General features: G+C 43.2%; 1 protein-coding gene across 1 annotated transcript in view; it reads right to left on the reverse strand.

Moving 5' to 3' along the window:
* LOC138611311 (leucine-rich repeat and immunoglobulin-like domain-containing nogo receptor-interacting protein 3) overlaps window positions 1-26,844 on the reverse strand; it is a 45,556-nt gene extending 18,712 nt beyond the window's left edge. Inside the window, exon 1 of the mRNA XM_069684338.1 lies at window positions 26,208-26,844. The gene's annotated coding sequence lies outside the window, so the exon portion shown is untranslated. The remainder of the gene's footprint in view (window positions 1-26,207) is intronic.
* Window positions 26,845-27,600: the final 756 nt, after the last annotated feature.

Consider the following 27,600-nt stretch of genomic DNA (forward strand, 5'->3'; position numbering starts at 1 on the left):
CCATACAAATACGTTTTTATGAAGTTAGATGATGTTTCATGTGTGGTGATTGCATTGAACAAATACAACTGCACAATTACAACATTATCATGATTATATCACTGACAGGTCCAGTGAATAGCATTGATTTTCTCTTTTTACAATGGCCCCTCTCAGTGGGTGGGATATGTTAAGCAGCAAGTGAACATTTTGTCGTGGAAGTTGATGTGTTGGAAGCAGGAAAACGGGCAAGTGTGAAGATGTGAGCGACTTTGACAGGGGCCAAATTGTGATGGCTAGATGTCTGAGTCAGAGCATCTCAAGAACTGCAGCTCGGTCTGCAGTGGTCAGGACCGACCAAAAGAGGTCCAAGAAAGGAGAACCGGTGAACCAGCGACAGGGTCATGAGCAGCCAAGGCTCACTGACGTGAGTGGTTAGCCCTTGTGGTCTGAGCTCAAGTTGCTGAAAAAGTTAAACCTTGGGTCCTGCCATTCATGTGGATGTTACTTTGACACGTACCACCTACCTAAACATTTTGTCTGACCGAGTTCACCCCTTCATGGAAACAGTGTTCCCTAATGGCAATGTCCTCTTTCAGCAGGATAATGCGCCCTGCCACACTGCAGAAATGTTTCAGGACTGGTTTGAGGAACACGACAAATGCAAGGTGTTGACTTGGCCTCCAAACTCCCCAGATCTCAATCCAATGGAGCATCTGTGGGATGTGCTGGACAAACAAGTCCGATCCATGGAGGCCCCACCTCTCAACTCATAGGACGGGAATAATTTACTACACTCACGTCCGCCCAGCCTCACTGGTCACTTAATGGGACGAAATGAGGAGTCTTTTCAATCAAACCCACACCCCACATGGTTTATTTACTGATTAATGTATCACTGATTTCTTTAAATGCATGATTATAACATAATGAGGTCGAAAAGCAGTTAAAAAATGGCACGCTTACCTGGTGCGCATCATTAGGTTTCCCAGCATGCTTTGAGCAGCGACTCGGCCGCTTGCCATACACAATGAATGGGGGTGAATTTTCGGCCATGTGAGTTTGCGTTCAGTGTGTATACACCGTTAAAGGATCTGCTGCCAACGACACCACAGCACACCTTCAGAGGTCTAGTGGAGTCCATGCTTTGACGTGTCAGGGCTGTTTTGGTGGCAAAAGGGGACCTACACAATATGAGGTGGTTATAATGTTATGGCTGATCGGTGTATGTATCTGTTCCTTTAAATCTTTAGATTAGTGTTTAAACTTACTGTAAGTGAAATTTAAAACTTACTAATATAAGGATTGAATGTATTTTAAAGACTTTCATGTTTGTCTGTTAGTTAGCAGGATATCCCAAACTTAAGGTCAGACCATGTAAGACTGCAGGCCAGATGTCAACTGCACAGTCAAGAATGATTCAATGGATTTAACACTGGAACAGGGAATTATTAAACGCTTTTTGCTGTCTATTTTAATATTGTGCTTTGATGGACAGTGATAAAAAATACTGAGGGAAAAGATCTGAAAAGAGAGGGGGGGCGGGGGTGGTATCAGGTTGTGGTTGAGAAAAGTTACACAGCGGACTTGCTTTGATAGAGATACGTGCTGTCTGAGTGCTTTGTTCTCCCTGCAGCGAGAATCAATTCACCTTCAAGTGATGACTACTGAACCTAAACGTCTCTTTTTCTAGAAAGGTCTTTGTTTTATGTTCTTTCACAACAGTAGACTGTTTGGAAATAGTCAACACATGAATATTAAGAGGGAAGTAATCTCTATTTACAGATTCCACATAGTAGAATAGTCTCTAGTAGAATCTGTAGGCAGGGACGTGGATTTCCAGGAAGGCAAGGGTTCTGGTTTCCGTTTCAACTACGCTTGTTGTCCTAGTAATACTGGCCACTCACATATCAGCAGGCTGCGGCGTATGTGCCATGAGGAGAGCAAAAGCAGGCGGAACGTAATCCGCAGTAATGACATCCCGGCTCCCATCAGCTTCATCTGACGATGATTTAGCTTCTTATTAATCTCTATAAACAGACCTCTGCATGCTAACAGCTAACAATCTGTTCTAGATCTAAAATTTAACTTGAGATGAATTCCCTTGACGCTGTGTCACGAAAGCCGTTCAGCCATCAGATTTCCCGACTTCCTCGAATGCATCAGATCGATCCGACCTCCATTCGACAAACGAGCATTTTAAACGTTTTCTTCTCCTCTTGAGGACAGACCTGACAAAGCTTAAATTCTTACTCCTTACAAATCTGCATCATGATGTTGAAATTTCGGCAAAGGTAAGACCCGTTTATAACAAGTACATCACAAGGAAACGTTTTCTCTTCACACAGGCACACACGCATTTAACCTTTAACTTGCTTTAAGATTAAGGTGTATGTATCTGGTCTCAGGTACTGTAAACAACAACTTATTAACATGCTGTGAAAGGTGAATTAAACACATTTTACTGACAGTAATTAGATCCTGAAATCAACACAAGCAAAGTCAATGCTTGTGTCTCAATGACACATCAAACTTGTCTGAATCAATAATAAGAAACAGGAGTTAACTTTGTGATCGCTTCAAAAGCCCCTCTGCTGTCAACTGTTAGTCTCTCTGGTTTTCTTTAAACACACTCGCTGCTCTCCAGATCTGCTCTCGCCTTCCTTAGGCTCTTCAGTGGGTACATGTTGCATCAAATGTGTCGCTGAGCACATTGCATATTGGGGAATAATATTTGTGCACCACTTCTTTGATGTCTTCTGTTCTTTTGTTCCTCGCTTGATTTTGCTCCTACTCAATACCGGCTCTGTTATTTTCCTCTCTGTTATAATGAGCAACAGTGCTATGCAGTCCAGGACATCAAATCCATGAAAAACACATCAATGAGGAGTGTGAGTGTGAGTGTGTGTGTGTGTGGGCATGTTTCAATCCTCTGAAGTGATTGAATCAGTACATATGTTTTTTTTTCCTGCTGTAATTATTTTATCTGCAAACGAGACCAGAGAAAGGAACAGTGTGAACACAGACCACAGACTATCTTTTGTGCTTAGGATGATCCTGGCCAGTCGGATTACAGAAATAACTGACGATTGGTAGGAAGTATATAGTTCCAGCTCTCGCAGCTTTCAGTCCCCCTGTGCATCTAAAATCAATTAAACATGAATCCTATGCACACTTCCTCTCTCTCCCTCTGTCATTGTTTCCTCTTATATTCTGGGTGTAAACTGACGGCTGAGGATGCTCCTGTGTTTGACAGTCGCGATCAGAAGACACGGGATGGTGGGATTAAAGAGAAAAACAAAAACAAAGCAGCATCCACCGAATCACTTCAAATGTTGTTTGTTCTCCTCAAAAACAAACATCTATAAATGTATCTGCAGCCCTGTAAAGTCCCATTTGTTTCCTTTCCGTGACTTCCTTACATCACGGACCTTTATATAACAAACACACATATTAAGACAAAAATGTTATATAAAGCACAACCTGCTGACTAGTTAAACCCCTGCACGCTTTGTATTTCCACATTGTGTCATGTATTTCCTTGTTTGTCCTCTATTTCAATGTTAAGTTTTCATTTCCTGTTTTATTTTGTCACTCAGCCTTCCCTCTTGCTGTACTTCCTGTCTTCTCTGTTTTCCCGCCTGTTTGATTGTGTGCCCCGCCCTGATTAGTTTCACCTGTGCCTGATTATCCTCAGACTCCCAGTGAATTTAGTCTGGAGCTGTGTCTCAAGTCAGGGCCGAACTGAAATTAGACGGTCTGGTGGAGGAGGAGTTCCTGTTTGTGTCACCAGCTTTTCCTAACCCTTACGTCACCAAACGCCACTCCTGTTGCCAAGCAACAGGTAGCTAGCTGGCTAACTAGCTATCACAACTAACGTCACGTAACTTAACCTATTTCAGAGAAGTCCCCTTTTGTTATTTTTAACATTTGTATCGCTAGCTATTCGACTGATTGAAAACAAAAACTTTAACATTTAAAAGTGTATTCTTTGGACGCTTGAGAGTCCACCATCTCGTTTAAATTGGCGCACAGTGCATCTTGGGATACGTTTGGCTGTCAAGGATGCACCTGATGGATCCTTTGTGGTAACGGGACAGCTTTCGAAGTGCCACTGTGACGCAGTCGGCCTTCAAAAACGTCCCACAAAGGATGCAGCCCCTGAACTGGGACGCAGCATGTGTCTTCCCCTGTCCCTACTCATTCCATCAAACGTGTAACTCTTGGTCCCAGAGTTTATGCTTTCCTTGTGGCTTTAGTGTTTCACCTGTTTTGCTGGACCTTTTTATAGGAGGTTTATTTCTCACCTGCTCCCCTTGGACTCTCAAACCATAAGCCTTTTGTTTTTCCTTTCTGTGTTACGTTAAATCCTACTTAAAGTCTGTACTTGAATCCTCTCCCTTTTGTGAAACCCATACGTGACAGAACTGTGTTATATTTCACCTTTTAGAGTTTTCCCTGAGCTGAAAATATCTCCCTCGTGCCAAAATCTACAAAATTAAAGTCCTCCTCGTCCAAAATCAAAGTACTTAGTATCTGAAAGATGTTCAAGAAGCTAATGAGCCTCTGGCTCTGCAGTCTTTATAAAATGAACTTGAAAATGATGTAAGACGTTTTTTTTGGTTGAAATAGTGTCTTCAGTGTATAGAACATCAGAATAATATTAATAAAAGCTTACTGACTCTTTTATTTAAGATGTAATTTCCATTGGGATGTACCAATTGGGGAAAAACTTCTTTCATCAAAACTGTCTTTAAATTCACTTTTAGAACTTAGTTTAGCTTCATAAACTTTTTATGAACTGATACCAAAGGAGCAAACAAGACAGAGAGACTAGCTAGCAGCTCCATGAGGCTACAAGCTAACATGCGGTCATGATGACAATGCTAACATGCTGATATTTAGCAGGTAAAGTGTTTTTCATTCAACTGCTCACCATCTCAGTTTAGCTTGTTAGCATGCTTACATTACCAATTAGCTCTCAGCAATAAGTCATTCGTTTTTGGCAGATAAAATTTCAACCTAAAGATGGCGCTAAAGGAAAAGAGAGGATCACCCAGTTTATGACCCTGAGCAGCCGTGAATGTCTGTACTATATACTCAATCAATCACTAGCTAGCATTAGCGAGATTTTACGGTCAATGCGGCCATGCCACTTACGGATAACACTTGTGATTGGTTTGTATTTACTTAGTTACAAGGTGAAGGTGAAGTTTAATAGCACTTCAATTGTCTTAAAAGTAAACATTCAATGTCCCTCCAATGCAGACAGCGGGTCTGAAGGGGTTAATAGTCACTCTGGCCATCTAAACTTGTCAGAAATGTAATATTTTGAAAACAAAGAACATTTCTATCAGCGCTCTCATTTATTGAACAATGCTTCTTTGTTTCACTGGAAGGCCTGGCACATTTAATTAGCGGTAGCTTCTCTGATGATTCTCGTACCCTGCAGTGTTTTGACCTGCTTTTCTCTGGCTCAAACCTGAGCACATGGCTACACATACTGAGAGCACAGACACATGAAAGACACTCAGAAACACACTCGCATACACACAAGCACACACACACAGTACAGTGTAGTAAGCAAACAACAGAGAGCGGCCCAGGCACCGAGCTTATTAGATAGGTAACCTTGCCTGCAACCATATGGTCTCCTCTCAGGTGTGAAGTCGACTCTCTCTCAGACTCAGTCGTAGTAAAACACACACAAACTATTTCTACTATATGACATCACACTTTTCCCTCCTGCTCATGATGAAGTCATGTGATCCTGCAGGTCAGAGGTTACTGTGTTATCATAAATCTCCAGCCCTGTGGTCACTTCAGCTGAGTCGGCAGACATTTCTGAAATGCCAGCGCTAAAAACAGGAACAGGTTGGTTTACATCCCAACAAAAGTCGCCCACACGTTATCACTAAACTTAGGACTGTTAAATCTAAACATATATCTACTTATGTCACAGGCAGCTCTGACTCACCAATGTTCTTATGCACACTCAAAGTGCATATCGCAGACGCTTTACAGAAGCTTTTGGGCAAGTCCTGAAGAGTGAATCAGCAAAACTTCGTCTCTCACAAGACGATGGACAGGAGTCTCTGATGTGGCTCACAAGCAGCTGCGGGTGGAGGGATCCCTTCTTGTGCTCCAGCCCTGAATGTTTTCTTACTGTGGTAATATCTCCTTTTGCAGGTCTGCTCTAACTTCCCTATAAGCGGTACCAAAGGGAGAAAAGAAAGAGGAAATAGAAAGTGGCCTTAAGCAGGTGCAGCTCCTGAAACATCAGCATCCTGAGCCAGTTTGGAGCTCAGCAAAGAGCTTTGAGTTGGTTTGAGCTTTTTAAATGGCTTGAGCACTTTTATTATCAGTAACTTTTACACTAAGTCCTACCCTAGTATGGTATTTAACTTATAAATAATTATCAAATAGTTTTTGCCTCTTTTTGGCTGACTGCCGGGGTCAGCCCTACACATGGGTCTGTATGTGACTGAGGAACTGACTGAGTGAGTGAGTGAGTGAGTGACGGACTTTCACAGCTGTAGAGAGAGAGAGAATGGTGGATCATGAAGCATATTGGACCTTCACTGTCGCGACTCTCTGTCTATATGGCTCTGGATACTTCTGTTCGGGGATAAGGCGGGGCTGCTGCTCCGCTGTCCTTACCTACGTCTGCAGTACGCACCTGCTTTCAAACACGTTTTCATCAGCCTCATAAGGACAGTCCTTGTAACACATTGCCCACAAATTGACCTGATGACCGTATGTGGTGGTGAGCCACATACTAGATTTTGACCTAGTCTTGTTTGTAGACAGGAGTAATAAATAATCCACTCAACAACCAATCATAGGATGATAAATGCAGTTAGAGAACAATGAAGATACAAAACAGGATCTTGGCTTCCTGTTGGATTGTTTTATTTCAGTGGCAGCTCTTATTATTTTCCCAGTTGATTTACAGATTTTTTTTTTCTAAAATAGTTTGAAAAATAGCGAACATAGCGTCAATAACAGGAAAAATCTTCAAGAATGAGCATCCCCCCGGGTTGGGGCCAAGCCCCCGGTGATTTCAACTTCTGGTCCCGCTCATTTGTTAAGTGCAAACATGTTTCCTTGATTTGAACCTAATTCATCTCCATTTAGCAGTCATGAGAAGTCTGGTCCTGCTCTCCAGAATGCTTCATTAGCAAACTCTGCTGTACATCCTTCTCCCCACGCTGGAACATGTACAAAATCCCCTTCTGCTTCCTGGTGCTGATCTGAGCAGAGCTGCTGTGATGTGCGTGCCGGTCTGTGTGATCCGGCGCTATATTTGCCACCATGATGTTTCTTATTTTTCCAAGAGCCTGCTCTGCAGATCAGAGGTTTGGACCCCCGCCAGCTGGTAGGCAGATAGAAAGACTTACGAGCTATTAAGTCTGCTACGTGCACTACTGAAGCTGCACAAATTGTGCCTATAAGCCTGTGTTTACATGGCTTTTTATAAATGTATTGAGGAAAAGCACCAAGTGTGGCAATTGTTTATCCAGGGGTGTAATTAACCAGCGAATACAGCGATTACTACACTGTTTGCAAGAGCGCGAGTTAAAGGGAAAGAGTTAAAAATAGCAGAGAGAGAGAATTATTTAATCAAACTTGACCTGTCTGGGAGAAAAAGATTCACACATGCAGACACCAATCAGTTTGAGCGACACACACGCTGACAAGTGACTGAACAGTCTTGAATTAGTCTTGGCCTTTGGGGATGTGTGGCCTTATTACTGGCATGGATTGAAATGACTCATTAATTATCTCACACATGCTGCTAAAAGGCTTGGTCATCGCCATGAGCTCGATCTGACGGTATTTCCTCATATTTATGGAATAATTCATCTTCTGTGTTTACATGTACAGCGCTGGGTGGGTCAGGCTGATGCATGAGGCCTCATATTGTTGCCGTCATGCAAACAGGAGCAGTCTGTCACCACGGCTCTGATTACGGGGCTCTGAACGGGATGTGAAGGGAGTTCATTTCTGGTGTCATTTCCTTTCCAAAGGCTAATGAGTTTGCAGATAACAAAGTGGAGGGGTAATCCCAAAGGCTGGTCATTGGGAAGTGAAATCACGTCTTCAGCGCCGAAAGGAGCAGCCGCAGATTGTGATGATAGGCGGGCGATTGCTGCGAAGGAAAACATTTCCCAGGAGGCATCTCACCTGAAAGGCAACGGCCCCTTTTTCACCCAGTAGCATGTGGGTGTGTGTTTGTGTGTGCATGAGGTGTGAGAGTGCGTTTTTATATCCCCATGGTACCAAGAAGAAAAGAAATTAATTCAATTCTCCAGCTCGTTAGATAGGTGAAAGCCAAACACAACCAAAGACAGCCGACGCCTCCCCGATATACCGCCGCAAATAAGACGGGCGCAGGAGGAAGAGCGATGAAAAGAAACTGAAGGCAGGAGATTGAAAGCGATAAGTGCGGAGCTGAATAATACGACCGCAATGCGAGGGACGGATGGAGTCGGGTATCAGGGGAAGAGATGATGGACATGGAGGATGGGAGAGAAGTTTAATGGATGAAAGAGGACGGAGAGTGGTGCCTCACTCTGTCACTAATGATGGAGGAAGGTCAAAGCTATTCCACAGTTGAGAGAATCTAATGATGCAAATTAGGACTGACGCTCAGTCAGATGCCACAAGAGTGGCCCGGGAATCCTGATGCCGCTCGATGACATGTGGCGAGATTGTCTAAAGCCTGAAATTTAGTATTTCAAACATCCTCCGGACACAGCGGCATTTCAGCGAGTGAAAAGGCCACATCTGTCTGCAGAAGAAAAGAGGGAAACTTGTGTCATTTATTTGCGCAGCCGAACGCAGCCTGACTGACTGACTGGTACGTGGCACAAATATATAACTGTCTGTGAGGCGGGTAAACACGGAGAAAGGGAATGAGTTGGAGGGAGAACAGACGGGGGGAGGGGAGGAGTGTGACAGCTTCGCTTCCCGGGTCTTTGAAGAGCAGCATTCACATGATGCACATGATGCACATGATGCACATGGGGAGAATTTACAATGAATGCACATATTTCTGGCCTGAATGCATAAACCTATGGCAAATGTATATTAAATGGCACCCAGACTATATTATTTATTAAACTGATGAGAGTTGAATCTTATAAAAATGCACAAAAGATGTCTGGAAACTGAAATCACTTTTTGCTAAATAAACCATACTCCCAAGAAGGATGTTCATGTACAGTGAAAATGTGCACTATACGTACAAGGATGGGGGAAGGCATTGCTTATGCATACATGGCAGGGATGTAGCGGCAGAGTAATTGCACTGCTTCATGGATAATAGTGACCCTGTTAGCCCGACAGCTTATTGGCTCCCCGTTTCTCTGATTCTGGCGGTGCGACCAATAGGAGCTGTCGCCACCGTTTCAGATGTGGGGATGAAGGGGGGTAGAAAGAGGGGGGGAGAGAAGCGCAGAGAAAAGGGGGTGAAAAAATGGTTGACGTGGGGAGGGGAGAGTGACAGGGATGAAGACGAGGAATAAAAGAACGCGGAGGATGTGGAGGAGAGAGACGAATCCTTTGTGCTGAGGAAAACAAAGGCGACAATCCCTCAGCACCGATAAAACCTTTCAGCATGTGGTTGTACAACACCAACACAGCATACGTGTGTGTGTGTACAAGGATGGTGCTTCACAGGACATTAGCTGATCATCACACTTCCTGGATCCTCTTCTCACCAGCGATCCCAGAGGATATACAGCCCCTCCCCTATACACACACACGCACAGATACACACCTGTATGTATACACACATATGGCTGCGAAGGCTTTGTAAACACAGCAGAGCAAGGTGGTGAAAAGAAACAGATCACTGTGAGGAGGAGGAGGCGGTGGAGGAGGAGGAGAGGGATCACAGAGGAGGAAGTTCCTGGAAAGGTCATGAAAGCTGTTGAACAAATAGAGGGATGCTGGAGGAGGGAAGGAAGGTAAAATGATGAAAAAAAAGAGGATTAAAGACGAGATAGAGGAGACAAAAGAGAGAGAGAGAGAGAACAAGCTGTGTTGGGTGATGAAAAGGTTGCCAGGTTTGATGAGAGTTCAGGTATGGGTTGTTGATTGACAGCTGGAGACAGAACAGAGCGATAGCTTCCTGTCCGTGTCTGTTCTTGAGACAAAATCTGTCGTACTGATTTTTATTGTTTCCACTCTAAAGCTTTATTTTTGAGTCAATAGTGGGCATAAACACAGATCAACCAGGAGAGAGAAATAAAGAACAAAATGCAACACAAGTTTCTGGTTGTAGGCCACAAACGCGCCCCAATAAACATGCTGTAAACCAGGGGTCTGCAACAGGTAGCTCAGCCTGGATTTCAGTAGCTCGCCAAGAGGTTCACAGACTCTGTACAAAAAATCAGACGACAATAAATGCACCTTGAAAGCCTCTTCCCACTTCAGTTCAATCAAATACACAGATGTCCCGCCCCCTCCAATACAAAACAATAGGATAGGCCGATCAGCTGTCAATGAAAAACACTGATGCTCCCGGTAAGTTTGTCAACATCTGAACCTGACCAATCACAGCAATGTTGCAGCAACCTCCATCGACAGGTCGGGTCAGTTATGCCGTACGCTAGTTGAGCTAAAGTGAGGAGTTCGGTGCTGTTAGCCTGCTTAGCCACGTTTATGATGGACAGTGACGGAGGCCACCCAAGAAAAAGCAGGAAACATGCTATTTACACGGGGGAGTGAATAAAGTTTTTATTCCTGAATGTGAAGGACAAGTGTGTGTGCCTCATCTGTGGTAGCAATGATGTAATGCAAGTAGCTCTTGGCCACTTTCATTTGTTCAAAGCAGCTCTCAGATGAAAAAAGGTTGGAGACTCCTGCTGTAGACAAACTCCCAGGTAGGGAGTGAATGAAGCACTATGCTCTCTGGCTGTACACATTTCAAACAGTTGGATTTTTAAGATGTATATTTGCATCACATTTAAGATTTGTGTATATGTATATATAACTTGTTTACTTGAATGGATTTTCGTTTGGCAGTACATAGTGTTCTTAGTCATTTCTCACGTTCTGAATATAGCACCAGAACATTTAAAATGTGAGCTTGACAGAAAAATATGTATACCCTTCTCCCAGGTTTGCTCAAATGATTTGGAAGAGAAAACTGCGCCTACCGAATACCTTTCATGCTCACATGAAAGGTTGAAAGGTATTCATTTGTCCTATTGAGTATTTGCAAGGTAAGTCTTTCCTTCTATCACTCTGTCAGGGATGCACCAAAGGAAAAGCAGTTGCAGAAAGTGACATGAAGTTCCACCAAACTGTCAGTCTGTATCTCTCCGAGAGATCCAATTGTGTCACGTGATCCTTCCTCTGCAGATGCTGAAAGCGTTTTAAGCACTTCTCATTGGAGTTGGCTGAAAAGTTGAGGCAGAAAGTTCATTCTTGACACCAGAAAATAAGGTACAAAAGGGGAAAACCTTTTCAAAGGTCAGCAATGCACATGAAGACTGTGTGATACGATCAAAAGCTACAAAGCAGCTACAAATGAAATTTCTTTGTCAACTTCAAAGGTTTCAAAGGTCATGGATGAACTTCTCAACAATCACACAAACAGGACTCTGTGTCCTGAAAACAGAGACGGGGATAGAGAGCATTTGGCCTCCTTCCTAAAGTAGCTTTATGTTAAGATTCAGCAGGAAACGTCCTCTTAAACCCACACCACCATCGGGATGATGTAGTTGGAACCCTGATCACATTACCGATAAGTGATAGTGACATTTATCCTCTGGTACTTCCCCTGCTCTGGAACAATTGGCTACTGCTGGAGGAATGTCATTATCCACCGCTGAAACCCGGTTAAGAGAAACCCTCTGCTACTGATTCATCCTCTTCTCCCCCAAAAAATCCTTTGTAAAGCGAACACACGAGCAGACGAGCTTCCCTCAGAGAATATCCGAGCAGTTAGGGTCCTTGAGCTCCCAAAGGAAGCTGTGGGACTCTAGCATTGAAGACACAGAGATGATGGGAGCTCTCCCCAGGGTGCATCCGGTTAAAATTCAAGGACTCTCTCCATCGTTCATTTTCACTCCCTCTAATGCTCATCCCGCTCCCTCTCTCCCTCTTAGCGAGGTCACGGCTGGAAAGTTTCAATGATGCCCCAGGAGGACGAGAATAATCATCCGAGTGTGCATCTGCATCTATGTGAGGGAATCCAACTGCATGATTGACCTTATGTGCGCGTGGAGCTTCTGTGTTGTCCATGTGAAGATCATATATAGACATATGGTGTTGACCGCTTGATGGCCCTCACAGGGTTATGAGATCATCGGCTGGGGGTCAGTTGCTGCACCATTTTACATCCCGAATCACCGCATGATTGATTTTTTGTTTGTCAGTGTTTTTGTCCATGTGAAGATCATATGTTGGCATATAGGTGGTTGGCGGCTTGGCCCCAGAGTTACAAAATGATCCGGGTAAGTCACTGCACCATTTTGCATCCCAAATAACTGCACGATTAACCTGCTGTGTGTGCAGCGTTTGTGAGTCTGTGTTTCTGTGAAGATCATATGTGGACGGGTAGTTGGTTGAGTGCTGGATGGTTGCGCCCATGCAGGATTATAAGATCATCTGCTTTGGGTCAGTAGCTGCACCATTTTGCATCCCAAATAACCCCATGATTGACCTTCAGTGCACCCAGAGTCGGTTGGTCTGTGTTTCTGTCTATGTGAAGATCATCCATAGACATGCTGTCGATGGCTTGATGGCCCTGTGCCCTCACAGGGTTGCTGTGTTATTTGCTGCACCATTTTGCATCCCAAATAATTGCATGATTCACCTGATTTGTGCGCAGAGTTTATGTGTCTGTGTTTTTCTCCATATGATCATATGTGAACGTGTAGTTAGTTGACCGCCGGTTGGCCCCGTGTTATGAGATCATTTGCTCGGGTCAGTCGCTGCACCATTTTGCATCCCATTAAGGCCATCTGATGTAGAGCGACAACCACTTTAGCCTCCGTTTGCACAGTATCATAAAGGCAAATTGAGAGCTTCTGGAACTTGTTGTGGGGCCTTCAATATCTGTCATTCCACATCTAAAAGAGCAAACACAGAGCGGTAGTCAAAGAGAGTGAGGCGGGGAGCGCTCCATAATGAGATCAATGGCTGTCTTTGAGGTGGAAAACTGTCTGTTGCATGTTTTGCCATCAAAGCTGTTCAGCTGAAATCTGCAAAAGAGCATCCATAACCAAGCGCTTACGTTCTGACAAACAACATTCAGGAGTGGAAGTGGAAGATGCATGAATCTATCAACAAACATATCAAAAGACAGCGAAGAAAAGACAACAAAAGTGCAAACCACAAGCATACAGAAACAAAGGAATAAAAGCACAACGAATGAGAAAGACTTTATCCAACTCCAATCCCGTCCTATCTGCTTCGTATGCATCCTTGCCAAGGACAAAGAAGACAGAGAAGAATCTGCTCTATCTTCATGTGAGAGCGAGTGAGCCAGTGGGAGGAACGAGCACGAGGAAGAAGAGAGGAAGAAGAAAGAGTGAGCGCTGCAGGAAATACGCTGACAGCTCGCCGTTTCGAAAATAGCCTGAATGGTGGCGGCTCCAAAATAATTCCCTTTTTTTGCACTGATCCCAACTTCAACCAGAGTGGCTGAATTATTCATTCTAGACCAATGACATGCAGGGACGGGGACAAAGAGTCATTGCTCTATTTTGATTCGCATAATAAATTCATGACTCGATGGTTAAAAGGAGGGAGGGATTGATGGAGGAGGAGGGAAGTGAGAGGGTGAGGAGCAGGATGAAAGAAGGATGAAACGGGAGGGAAATAGGAGATTGAGTCTAATGGAAGAGGATAAGGAGGAGACACATACATTTAAGTTGTTTCCTGGTAAAAATCCACACGCATGAAAGCACAGCTGACACAGCACATTAACCCAGGATCAGCTGAGAGTGTGGCTGACAGGCTACAGAGGGAAGAGTGAATCTAAGTGTATGAATACTGTATTAGCCCAGATAGAAGACAATATACAAGTGGGGGTGGTATTAGATTCAAGGACCAGATATGTATGTATTCACAAGATCACATTTTCCCTTTTGAATGTAACACTGTCGTCTACAGAGCCTGCGATAAAAGAAATCCAAGGCCGTAACTTACCTTTCTTTGCACTCGTCATTGTTTACAGTCCGACTAGCAACTTGAGAAACGAAAAGAAAGTGAAGAGTTGAGAGCTGACCTCTGTGACGTCTTTGTTAGCTGAACTTATCTGCCTATGTCTGTTTTAAAAGGTTTATAAAAAGCTAAATGTTTATCAGAAAAAAGGTTCAATAGGTTCTGGGACTGTGTTACAGCTGATGGGTTCTGCCTCTTCTGCTCTCCACACGGACGTTTCCCAGTGTACAATCAAAGCCCGCACTAATGCTCGCGGACAAACACTCGGACTACATACGGAAACCAGAACACTAACGATACCAACAAGTCTTGTACAATCTGTTATTAGAAATTATAAAGTCTTAAAGTGTCAGATGTTGAACTTGTAACTACGCAAGTTTTCTTCAGCTTGTGTCACATGCTCTACCTCTAAGGAAATACATTTGTTATGAGTAAAAACAAGTAAAAGCATCTCCGTACTGCAGAAATGGTGCAGGATTGAATCATCCATCAAAATTGTCACCATGTGTCATAAAGGACCAAAAAAAAGACAAAAACAGTCTCCAAAAATAATTTTTAAAGAACAAAAGCTTTCATAAATGAGGACTTTCTTCTCTCTGACGTTAAGTATCTCAGGGAAACTGTAGACTGTTTATCTTCAGAAAGGCCTCTTACAAAAACAGCTGTAGGAAACGAGGGGGTAGTCGGTATAATCAGGCCCATACAGTAGTTTGCAGAAAACTATTTACCAAATAATCAAGAGAAGACAGACAAGAAGAAGAAAGTTGCCAGAGGCTTTTGTCCTTTCTAAACAAACGTCACTTTAACAAACCACTGAAACGGGAGACAATCAGCTCCACACAGTCACGCAAGACAACAGCTAACTGGAAAAGTGAACTCAGCAGAGGGCAGATCTCCGCCAGGTGCGTCTGAGGGCATGTGGATGGGGAACAGCCCCCTCCTTACCTCCCTTCACCTCTAAAACAAAAAAGGGTTGAATCCTGACCAATTGTTCCTCCAGGCTCCCCTAGAGTCAAAATGGATTGAAATTGGTTAAATATTTCTCTGGCACACACACACACACACACACACACACACACACACACACACACACACACACACACACATAGTTCAGCATGGGAGACAGGGCAGGTCTTCTGCATACATCCTCAGTTAACTGTCAACTTGTGTTGAAGAATAGCTCAGTGAAGATAACAATCACTGAATCTAAAAACAATAGAATTCAATCAAACTAGCCAAACAACTTGTGCAGTCTGCATCCGGAGAAGTGTGGCATCCTCCAGAATTGATCAAATCCACTCATTCTCTGCTCTTTTGCTACTCCAACATCCAAAATGTCCAGTCGAGATATTAAACATGCTGACAGGTTAGCTCCCTCCATTTCCTCTCACTTCTCTTAAGAGTTGCACATGAATATTATAAATTTGGGTAGCTGCATGTTGAACAGAAATAAAACAGTTATTAAGGAGGTATTTTAAAGACTGAGATTTTAAAGAGATCTTGCATTGTGTGATGAACCTTTTTTGGCTCGTACACGCTGTTTATTCTGATAACAACAGCGGCATATGAGGTCTTTAACAGTCACCTTTCTAGTAAGAAGCTCCAATGTTGAAACACAGAAAGAAATAACACAGCTAACTGTTGGTTGCTAGGCTACACAAGAGGTTAACCGTGAAGCATTAAGCTAGCTACAATCAAGCTAGCATAGCCCAATAATTTGGTGATCTTAACAAGTTACTCAACAAACAATATCATCACAAATCATCTGATATTATATTAGGAGGTTCTCTTAAACATACAACATGCTTTTCGTTTTACCAACAAAAACACAATTATTAAAGAGTTTTAGCAGAGCTTAGTCAGAATCAGCCAGGACACAGAGCAGCAGACTGGTAACAGTATATGGGGTCTACCCCTCAAGTTTACAAGGGCCCAGTAGAGGGCGCTCTTACTAAATACAACATACAAGTCCCAGTGGGAAACTTATAACAATACATTATAAACAATTTTGACACAATTAAAATAGTAAAATAATGTCAAAAGAGGGGGAATCATTAACTCCGCTACAGAGGCAAAAATTAGTTTGCTAGTTAAAATGAGCTAATTGGTCCAGTAGTACACAAGACTGAGTGCAAAGAGACAGACACACAAAAATTCACACAGGGCCGAATATATTATCCCCTCCATCCTAACGCCTATCAGGGAAAGTGAACTTCTGTCAGTCCATACACACCTTCTCTCTTTACATCTGTGAATGTAGAAAGAAGGCAGCCCTTCTTTTGTACTTTGCTTTAGCTCTCAAAGTCATTCAGTCATTCTCTTCAAATATAAGAAGTCTGCAGATTGTCTTGCTAAAGGGCAACAAGTATCAGACCAATTTCAAAGTGGTGGAATACATGGCGGTCAACATAAATGGAGCACATGATTCAAGGCAGTTTTGTAAACGCAAGTAAAGAGTAATTCCATATTAAAGAGTAAGCTAACCCTCAGCTCTACAAGAACTTTAATAGATACTGGACACATTTTCTCAGTGACTCAACTGTTGGCCTCTTTATTTTACGTGACACAAATAAAGGACAAAGCGACACATATGTGTTGGCATCCCCAAGTGACTTCCACATGCCCCCAGCCCTGCAGGGAGAGTGACGCACATGTGTGGCTGGGTGAATCTGTGTGTGTGTGTGTGTACCCATACCAATGGTGAACAGTCCCCGGGCTTCTGCAGGCCTGTTTGTGTAGCAGTGAGGCTGAAATAATGTCTGAATCTGTGCTCCCTCTGAGCGAAATGTACGTGCGTGTGATTGTGTGAGTGTGTGTGTGTGCGCATGTATAAGTGAGTGTGCAATAAGGGGTCAGCGCTGAAGGACATCCCAGAAATTTTGTCCATCTACATTCACCCAAACAAGTTATTCCCACAGCAGCAGGGATGATGTGTGATGTGAAACAATATGCATCAGATGGTAAATATTGTTTAACACTCTTTTAATGTTGAATTTAAGTCTGAATTCTTTCCCCATTGTCAAGAAAAGAAATACAAACTATAATATACTGAAGCAATGTTCAGAATTGTCCATTTTTAAACATATTTGTAATAAATAATAACAATCATTCCTCTACAGGAAGCAGCTGATGACTAACATTAGAGAGCTAGCATTGTGTCATACGTGGTGTGTGACTGACTGTAGAACGTTCTAGCCTTGTATGGACTAAAGAACACTGATGTAAAACATTTCCCCCCTCTTCAACGACCAAACACAACACTGGTTATGCAGCGTTAGCGATTTTAAAATGTCCCTTTACAACATTTAGTATTTTGTAATTCATAAAAAGGGAGCTAGCAAGCTACGAGCTAGGGAGCTACAAGCCAGAGAGCTACGAGCTAGGGAGGTAGAAAGTGAGAACCTCTACAGGTAAAATGAAAAGTAGCTAAACTTATTGACTTTGTATAGCGAAGATCCCATTTCATGTACATCTTTGTTTATATTTTGAAATTCTTCTGTCATTTTTAAGCTCCCACACAGTCAGTGTTTGCTACACAAGAAAGGAAAGGGTAGCCTATAGCTAGCATTAGCTGTTGCTCTTTCATTTGGGGTCGGACAGTCCCAGCAGCGGATAATCCTGTAACCTCAGTGCTTGTTAACATAAATGTAGGAGGCAGTATAACACAGTATAAATGTCCAGAATTAAAATGTCTTGTTTTTTTTATTTATTACAAGATATAGCCTTGACAAAAAAGACCTTTCATTTCAGCTTGTGTCCAAAGCAGAATAAACATTTTAACAATAAAGTAAAATGGCGTCATTCAGCTTAAAAACCCAACATTTCTTCCCTGACCCTTCTCTCAGCCTTACAGAGGGCATCACAGTTTAATTTCTGCAGGGAGCACTGAGCAGTGTTCAAGAAATGATACTTGAATCATTAAAATCCAATTTGCAGGGCCGGGGCAGAACACTTCATCACAGCTATCAGCTGAGCCCTGCTCTCGACTTCGCAGGAAAACATGGTTTGTATGGCGGCCGAACAAACTGAGGGATCAGAGGAAAAATCAATAGCAATACAGCATTCATTAACAGACTCCTTACGGATCAGAACGCCGCTCAACTACTGAGAATCACAGATGAAAGAGGGGTGGAGAGAGGGAGGAGAGGAGAAAAGTGAAGAGTCTGATTGACCTTATGTGTGTAACTCAACACACACACACACACAATCACACACTTCAATGTTCTCTCCTAGAAGTCATGCGGTCAAAGTTAATGAATAACGTCCCCCCTGCCCCAACGGTCTGTTCTACAGATGGCATTAGAGGGTTACACACACACACACACACACACACACACAAATGAACACGCACCCTAGAGGCCATCAGGGCATTTTTTAAATGTATTTACTAATGTATAATGTGTTAATGTAACACAGCAGAATTTCACAATTCTTGCGCATATTCATATTTAAAATTACAGCACAATAAATCAGCATTTCTGCATCAAAATAACAAAATCAGACAAGCACACACACACACACACACACACACACTCACACACACACACACACACACACACATAACTGTACACACACAGCAGAAAGCGGAGACAATAGAGAAGAAGAGTGGCGCAAAGAAAGTAGATCTCCTGCAGCTTGCGTGTGGTCACTCATTAAGTTGGATAATTAAAACGTAAGGTAATACTACTTAACCTTCATTAACATTCATTAAGAATAGACTTTCACTCACACACAAATACGCCCACACGCGCACACACACACACACACACACATAAAGGGTAATCCCTTTGACTTGAATTAACATCTGCAGAGCGACAGGAAGCACAGGTGAGCAGAGCCACAAACTTCATGACCCGCATCAACATTTAATGAAGTCTGAGAAACACGAGGCCTTTATTTAAGCTGGGCAGGTAATGAGAGGTGTACCGCACAGACACACACTAACACGCGTACACACACTCAAAGATTGTGGACTTGATTCCAGATAATGACACTCATCTTTTGCGCTAACAACCATAATCACAGATAATGTTAAGAATAATCACAGATCATATTAAAAGGCCAAATGTTCTTTTTCACAGTTCTAAAGTCACATTTTCAGGTCGGAAGATTTTCACATTAAATAGGCTACTCCCAATGACAGAAATCCTGGGTCGCACATGTCTTTGAATACAAAGCAAAAAAACATCACAGTAAAGACGGGGAAAGGTTAAAACCATGGGCCACAGAGGACACACATCTGACACCAAAGATCATCGATGGACTAAAAAAGTGTTATGGTCTCACCACATGACTGAAGCTCCATTCATAGGTACAGTCATAAAACGTGAGCCTGAGGAATGTGGCAGAAAGGAAATAAAAAGTTGACCTCGTCTTTATGTCGGTAAGTTGGCCCAACTGTGTGTACAGCTGCTTCAGAGTCCGTCCACATTAAGCTGGTTACATTTGTAAATGCTTTATTTTCTCTCTTTTAGTTCTCAGTCCAGAGACTCACATGGAGCCTTTCCAAAAACGGCCTCCAGAGTGTGTAAATCCTAAAACTACAGCTTGGTGTTTTCGTGTCTAAACAGCTTCTTAAAATGTTCAGCGTAGACGGCCCAGAGAGGGTCAGAACAAAAACATTTAAATGTAAGTGGGAACAGCTATACAGCAAATTCAGGCCACAGAGAGCAGGAGGGGAATGAACAGGGGTGTAACAGGGTCACAACAGGCAGAGTTAGCAGCTGTTTGTGCTGTCTGTTTCACTCCTACCGTGCCAAGTGTGGACAGTTATATCAAGTGAAAACAGTACTTTAAACTGAAGACAACTTAGCTGTTGCTAGCTAGCTAGCTAGCTGTGTAGGGACGTGATATCCGCATTTTTAATCCCGCCTTCTAAACTCTGTTTCTCCAACTGGTGGAAACAGCCATCAAATGGTAACAACACCAGACCTATTTGAGTCTGGTATATTAATGAACAATTGTGAGCAATCGGCAGCAACTTAGAAGTCTCAAATCCTAAAAGACTTTGCAACACCAGTAAGAATAAGCTGAATATTGATTAGCCAGACCTCTGAATCATAAAGCTCAAACCGGTCTGGAGAAGTTCAGACACATAAGTTGGTCAGAAAACGATGTGGACTGTTTCGGAAATACCAGCGCACTGATTTGAAGAGAGAAAGGACCAAAGTCTGACTGTGACATTGGTCATTGTTTGACAAACAACAACAGTGAGACTGTAAGTCGTACTGATCAGTTCTTCAATTGCTGCTTGACAACCAGGTAGATTAAATCAATGATTGAACAGAGAAATATGGAGTGACCTTGTTACCTGGCAACAATAAAGAAGTGTCTATCGAAGGCCAGGCATGAAGGTCAATAACTTGCTGGCTCCAGTGTGTCCACTGTCAGACTGAATTGTATTTTTCAGTGTTTTCATGACTCTTTGTACTCTGTCTTATAACAATGGCTGTTGGTAGGTTGTAATATTAGCTGCGGCTGTGTGATGTTGTGTTAAAAGGCTGTGTGTCTCAAACTGTTTTTTTATATTAGTGTGTGGTTGAAGAAGAAACCTTATTAGGATGGCTCACAGTGATGTGTCGGAGAAGTAGCAATATTTCTCAGCAAAACTAAATGTAACTGTAAACATTCGAATTGTCTTTCTTATAAAAGATGTCTGTATTGGACAGAGAACTCAGTCAGTAATATGAGACCCTTTTTCTGACCTTTATTACGGCAGTATTTCTGCCACAAGGGGTCTCCGATCAAAAGGAAAACAAAAGACGTAGTTGTGGAGTAGTGCGGGATCATTGGAGTTGTTGTATTCGTTGGTAAATAACCACTATTTCTGATGATGATCAGCAAACGAGGTAATGTATAAGTTATATTCATGTTAAAGGGGGGTAATTATGCTAATTTCGAGCTTCATATTTCACTCTGTGATACCTGTGGAGTAGCTTAACATAATTTACAGTTAAAAAAAACTCATTTTTCTCACACTGGTGCTCTGTGCAGGTCCTCATACAGCCTCTGTCTGAAACAACTCAGTCAGCTCTGTCCCTTTAAGAAATCCCGCCCCTACAAGCCCGCTTTCTTCTGATTGGCCAGCTCTCTGCAGCCAGCTGAGGCTGCACTTTGTGACGTCACAAAAAAACTGTGTGAAACCTGGCTTTCACAGCCGCCTGCAGACTGAGCTGAGAAGCCTGGGGATTACTCCAACATACTTTTACCTACAGATTTGAAACTTCACCCACGTTTAGTCTGGACATCCAACAATGTTAACTTATATATATATATGTCTTAAAATGTGAAACAGCATAATACCCCCTCTTTAAGGTAAGTTTATATTAATTAAATAACTTAGCTACAACTTACAATGTCTATTGCAAACAGATTGGCGACTTCCTTCCTCAATCATTGACGTTTCATCTGTTGTTAAACATTGTTGGAAATATTTGGAATAATGTAGTGAACACAACTCAGTAAAATATATAACATGTTGTTTTTTGACATTTTGATGAAGAAAGGCTGCTTATTATGCCTATAAAAAAACAACCTGTAGAGGCTTTGTGACTCTCAGCAGGTACGATTTTTATAGTTCAGAGGCAAAGATTTGATCGTTACTAAATTGAATCTGAGAGTTTATCTCAAAGAGATTGAGAATGACTCCAGGGATGGCTGTGTCAGACTGAATAATGAGGCAAAGCTAAATGCTAATTCATTATGAGTGTTAGTCCTATCAGACCCGAGCAGCTGCGATGGAAAGAGACAGAGGGTGAGAGAGAGACAGACAGACAGTCAGACAGACAGATAGCAACCGTGAGCGGGAGAGTAAACAACAGAATGTGGAGGCGTGGGGTCACGTCTGAGAAAATGCAGCCCGGGAAGTAAATTAAAGTAAGCAAATGGAAAGTGAAAGGGCAGAATGAGGAAAACAGGGAAAGTGTGAGGGAGAATAATTTATCATGAGGGGGGGAGTGAGAGGAGGAGGAACAGTGTGAGGAAAAGGAGGTGGGGAGCAAAGGTCAAAAGGTCGTAATAGAGCCCTGAACGGGGCTGAGACTCCAGAGAAGCCGTATTTCCCACCTGCTGGTTACTCGCCCTGAGTTAGAGGCCCACCTGTTCATTATGGACTGGGATCATGGCCTTTATTTTTACAAGTACATGTCGACAACGCCAGGAGCATCTTACAAGCCTCATAGCCTCTGCAGACACACACAATAAACAGACACACACACACACACTGAGAGGTACCATCACACACTCATGCTGTTTTGAATGATCCTGGAAGCAAGAGCATTAAACTCAGTTTTGTGAGCGACCACTGATGCAACAACAACGCTCTGCACTGTAATTCCACTCTTTAATAAAGACTGCTCTTTTACTGTGTGTGAACATGTGCGTGTGCGCGTGTGTGTGGAGGATGTGTGTGATAGCCGTGGGCGTTGTGCCCTTGTCCATGCGAGCACCTCAATCAGTATCAAGCAATCTAACAGCAGCAATCCTCCACACAGGACAGCCTTAAAAACCTTGGTGCATTTCTCAAGGTCAAACATCATCCTTACACACACACACTGAGATCAAAAGCTCCTTCAACACGCCCACATGCCCTCGGTCACCTTCCCAATCAAATCTCCTCACTACGCAGCCCCTCATAGTTCTCCTCCAGCAGAAACATCACACTCGTATTATTCTCCCTGAAGTCTTCACCTTCTATGTTTCTCAAACTCCCATGGTTCCTGAACGCCTCACTCCACTGAGGGTTTAAAGCCTTGAAGGAAAATGCTGGTCTCATACAAGCTGTGTCTTATTTTCACAGCTTCGACCATCACTTCTTTTTGAGATAGCGAAACAGCACTCGCCAATTAAATTGTTTAGACCTGATCATGTCAGAACAGTTTTAAAAGAAGTCAGACAGGGCGAGACTCAGGAGCACAACAATGATTGTGCAGGTTTTTGATAATGGAAAAACAAGGAAATGCTTGTGCCCTTGAGACTAGACTTTTTTACTGTTGGTTTCAAACAAACTCTAGGTTAGAAAACAAGACTAAACACATCGAACTAAGCGGATTTAGCTTTTACTGTTGAACTGTGAGACTGCTGATCAGTCCAGGGTGAACCTGCCACTCGCCCAATGACAGCAAGGATGGGCTCCAGCCCCCCCGCGACCCAGCAGAGGATAAGCGGTATAGATAATGGATGGATGTTCAACTGTGAACATGTTCAACTGTGAACATCCAGCACAGTTTATAGATGGATGTCATAGTTGAACTTTGACCTTTTGGAGCCATATATATCTTGTGACCTACAAACATTTCATTCCATCTATATACAGTAAAGTAACAAAGAGCTCATTCATACAGCTACTTCCTGCTTCACTCATTAGGTAAGGTCATTGCAACAAGACTTACACAATACTGACAAATTAAACTGTACAGTCAAGACAATCAGCCGCAGCCAGGAGCTTCATTCATCTAGAGTCTTGTTTGTGATCAGCTGATCTTTTAAATCCAATATTCATCGCCTTTTAGCTCTGTTTTTGTTCTCCACCAGCTTCTGAGGAAATTATGTGTTTAGCTGTTTTCTGCTTGAATAAGCTGCCTGCTGCATCTGGAAACAAGGTTAATGACAGTTGTAAAGAGGTGCTAGCCGCTGCACCACTGTCCCAGCTAGTAGGGAACATTCCCATAACATTGACTCACATTACCTACAAGTTCTAATTATGTTTGAAAGGAAACGTTTTAATCTAATATTCAAAACGTTTTAAGGTTGTTTATCATTTCAAATACAGTTCTCATAACATTTAAACTAAACTAAGACAAAACATTTTAACTGCAACATTCTGAAGATATTCTCAGGATGTTATTGAGGCCTGGGATGTCAGAACGCCTTTTATAAAACATTTGCTCAGTGTTACATAAAAACAAAGGTAGAACTGCTCACTGCAACATTCTGAGGATCTCTTCAGGATGTTAGCACGGCCTGAACTATCAGAACGTGATTTATAAGAGATTTGAACATTCTCACTGCAACCTTCTGAAGATGTTTTCAGAGAACGTTCTCCTGCTATTAAAAGGAACATTCTGGGAACCCAATAAAAACTTCCAGCTCAAAACATTACCAGAACATCACACGTAACATTCTCAGAACGTTCTTATAACCAAACATTTCCAGTTGGGGTGCAGCCCTAAGCGGAAATAATTAACAGCTACATTTCTCCATAGAGCTGAGAGGAACTGCAGAGTTGGTTGATCATTCTTGGTGGATTTGATTTTTAAGTACGTGTTCATGTTCATCAGATGCCGACTCTGGGTTAGTATCACTTTGCGGCTCTGTCAGATCAGTGGAAAAAGACAATCAACAATCAGTACCTGTCAAAGCACTTGACAAACACCTTCTCCGGCCCATTCCTTTCACTCATCGCCTCCTTCCACTATCATCTCAATCTCTTTTTATTTTAATGTCACTATTCCCACCTTCCTCTCTCTGTTCACGATGTCCTCCTCCTCTTATCTTTCTCCTCAGTGATCCTACAATGTCTCATTTCTGCTCTCAGACTCCATCTGTGTCACTCCACACTACTCCGGCAGCAGTGAGGACAGCGATGCTAAAGGGTTATCCATGTGGAGGGAGCGTGTGGCTGTTTTTATGCTAATGCGTGTGTTTCATAGGAGTCGTAATGTTGCAGTAATTAGATGAAAGAAGCTGGAGGAAAAAAAGATGGCGGGAGCTACAAAGAGAGGGCGTTTGGAGTCATAAATGAATGCAAGAAGTCAGCCGGGGAGAAAGGTTGTGAGGGGTTTCAGCTCCCTGTCAGACACAGAGAGCTCGCCCATATGCTGCGAGCGATCTGCCCGCCAGCTCTGTCTGGGTGAGTTTTTTTTTTTGGTTTCTTTAAAGTGAGACGAGTCTGTGATAAAGTTAGAAACCCAAACAAGTTAATGAGGAGCAGGAAATAACGAGCTGATTGCATGATTAGAGGCGTAATTCTTCTGTTCTCTGAAAAGCCCCCGCAGCTATTTCCTATTTCCATATCTGTTCTGCATCTATGCGAGCAGCAGTAATATGAAGTGTGTGCGCTGTGTTCAGTGAGGTCGCTCTCTGCGCTCAGGTTCAGGCGGCCATGTAGGAAAACGGCCATGAAACACCCCCCCCCCCATGTATCCCTCACTTTGATTGTTGAAAAGGCAGACAGGAAACTAACCAGCCGTGCTGTCCGGAGGGGCAGAGTCAGGTAAAGGTAATTGCTTAGCAAGAGAATGAAACAGGAGATAGGATCGGGAGGAGAGGGAGAGAGGTGACAGCCTATAATTGGAAAAGGAGAGAAAGAAGGAAGATGGTGGGAGAAGAAGAAAGGGAGAGAAAGAGAGGTGAGGGGGTGAGATGGAGAGAAAGATGAGCGTCTGGCAGATACACCTCATGCAAACCTGCTGTCATAAGCCGAATGCACTCTGCCACAACGTGACATAACACATGGCCACACATGTCATGTTACCACACATGGCAGTGCAGCCAGGGGAAGCAGAGCTATACGTGTCGCAGGCCAGAGTGCACAAACAACTCCGGGGCGTCTGAGCAAGTTTCAGATCCCCTCTGATTTTTTTTTATTGTTGCACGATTTACGGCTGCAGAATAAATAAGTCAGAGTAAATGTAATGAGCGGAGTTACAGCCACAGAGCAAGTGTCGAGACGAGAGCGATGTGATTGTTTGATTTGAGCCGTGATGTTGAACATTCCAGCAGTGGAGGGTTTTTATTTACAAGCATCCCTCTGACAGCTTACGAAACCCATTATGAAATGCCTCCAGTGGTTTACAATCAGGTTATAACAGGATGTAAATGGTAGGAAAGCATGACCGCACGCACACGCACACACACACGATCTCCCCTCCTCGTCCTCTTTCCTTTGCTGAGGGCAAGTAGGGAGACTTGTCAGGATGGGTAGACGTCAACCACCAAAGATCCACCAACCCGCACTGTTGCATTTCTGTGCTCGATTGCTAAAACACAAGCAACTATTGAGGAGAGATGTGCATCATTACGTGTGTGAGTTTAAGTGTACATACCCAGGACTGAAGTGAGCCCCCTGATGCCTCCTCATCTGTCCAGCTGTGTGCGTATGAGATTTTTCCTTCTCTTCTCGGTCCACAAGTTGCACACACTGTTCCACACGTGCCAGCCCTCCTCCGCTCCTCCGCTCCCCCTCAGTCTGTCTCCGTCTCACTCTCAGACCCGGGCATCAGCCGTTGTGCCAAACCTGCCACTCATCTCCTTCTTTTCTCTCCTTTGCCCTCCCCTCCTCCCTCCTGCAAAGCTTGTAAGAACACACCTCCACTCACTCCTTGTTGGTTATTGCCCCCCCCCCAAAAAATGATCCAGGAGGAGAGTGGGGGTCTTGAGATTTTCCTCTCCCTAAGACGGTGCTCCTCAGCGGGTCAGAGCGCCCTCCATCTCCCCCGGCGTGGATGTGGGATAATCAGACAGGAGAGGGAGGACGGGGAAGGAGCGTGCTGTTGCTGTAGCTGTTGCCTCTGCCTTCTTCAGTGTGAGCGCCTCTCTCTCGCTTGGCATGCTTTTCATCTCTCTCTCTCTCTCTCTCTCTCTCTCTGCTCTCTCACTCAGTATCTCTCCCCTCCCTCCCCCTTTTCAGTCACTGTCTATCTTCTGCTGCTCCAGCTGTTTGGATTCACAATTCAGTGTGCTGCAGGGCGTACGGCTCAGGGAGCGTCTCTAAACAGCCAGGAAGGAGGAAAAACGAAGAGGCTGGGAGCTGCGATTTCGGAGGCGGATAAAACGCAGCGCGGGAGATAAAGGGATTTGAGCCTGGAAGAGAGGACAAGAAATGAGCTGAGTTCAGAAACAAGTTATATAGAGCTGCACCGAAGACATAACCACACATACAAAGATTACAGTGGAATAAATATGAATAAAGAGGATTTAATCAAATACAAATTAACATGTGAAATGTAAACAAATTAAAACTGTATGGGGGGGGGGGGGCTAACATTAGCAAGCTAACATGGTCACAATGCTAACATGGTTATATTTAGCAGGTACAATGTTGACCATGCTAACCATGTTGGTTTAGTTTGTTAGCATGCTAACATTTCCTAATTAGCACAAAGAATAAAAATCCTTAGTTTTACAGAATCCTGATGATTCTCGATAAAAAGTCAGAGGATGACCGACAATCTCATGCTAGCACGACATTAAATTAAGGGTTCACCAAACTAATCAGGGTCCATCATCAGGAGACCATGAATGTCAATTCACGGAAATCCATTTAAGATATGTTGGGAACTCAATCTGGATAGAAAAGCTACCAACCAGCGGATAGACAGTGCCATCGATAGAGCCGTTTAGCTCGCATGCTAACAGTGATGATAGTTTTTGATGGTATTTCTAGAATTCTTAAATCATCGGCTGACCCCGGTTTGTCTACAGCACAATAACAATGAA

This window comes from Semicossyphus pulcher, unplaced genomic scaffold (assembly GCF_022749685.1).
Source record: "Semicossyphus pulcher isolate SPU_LCO1_2020_fin unplaced genomic scaffold, fSemPul1.0.p SCAF_7, whole genome shotgun sequence".
In the NCBI taxonomy this organism is placed as follows: domain Eukaryota; kingdom Metazoa; phylum Chordata; class Actinopteri; order Labriformes; family Labridae; genus Semicossyphus; species Semicossyphus pulcher.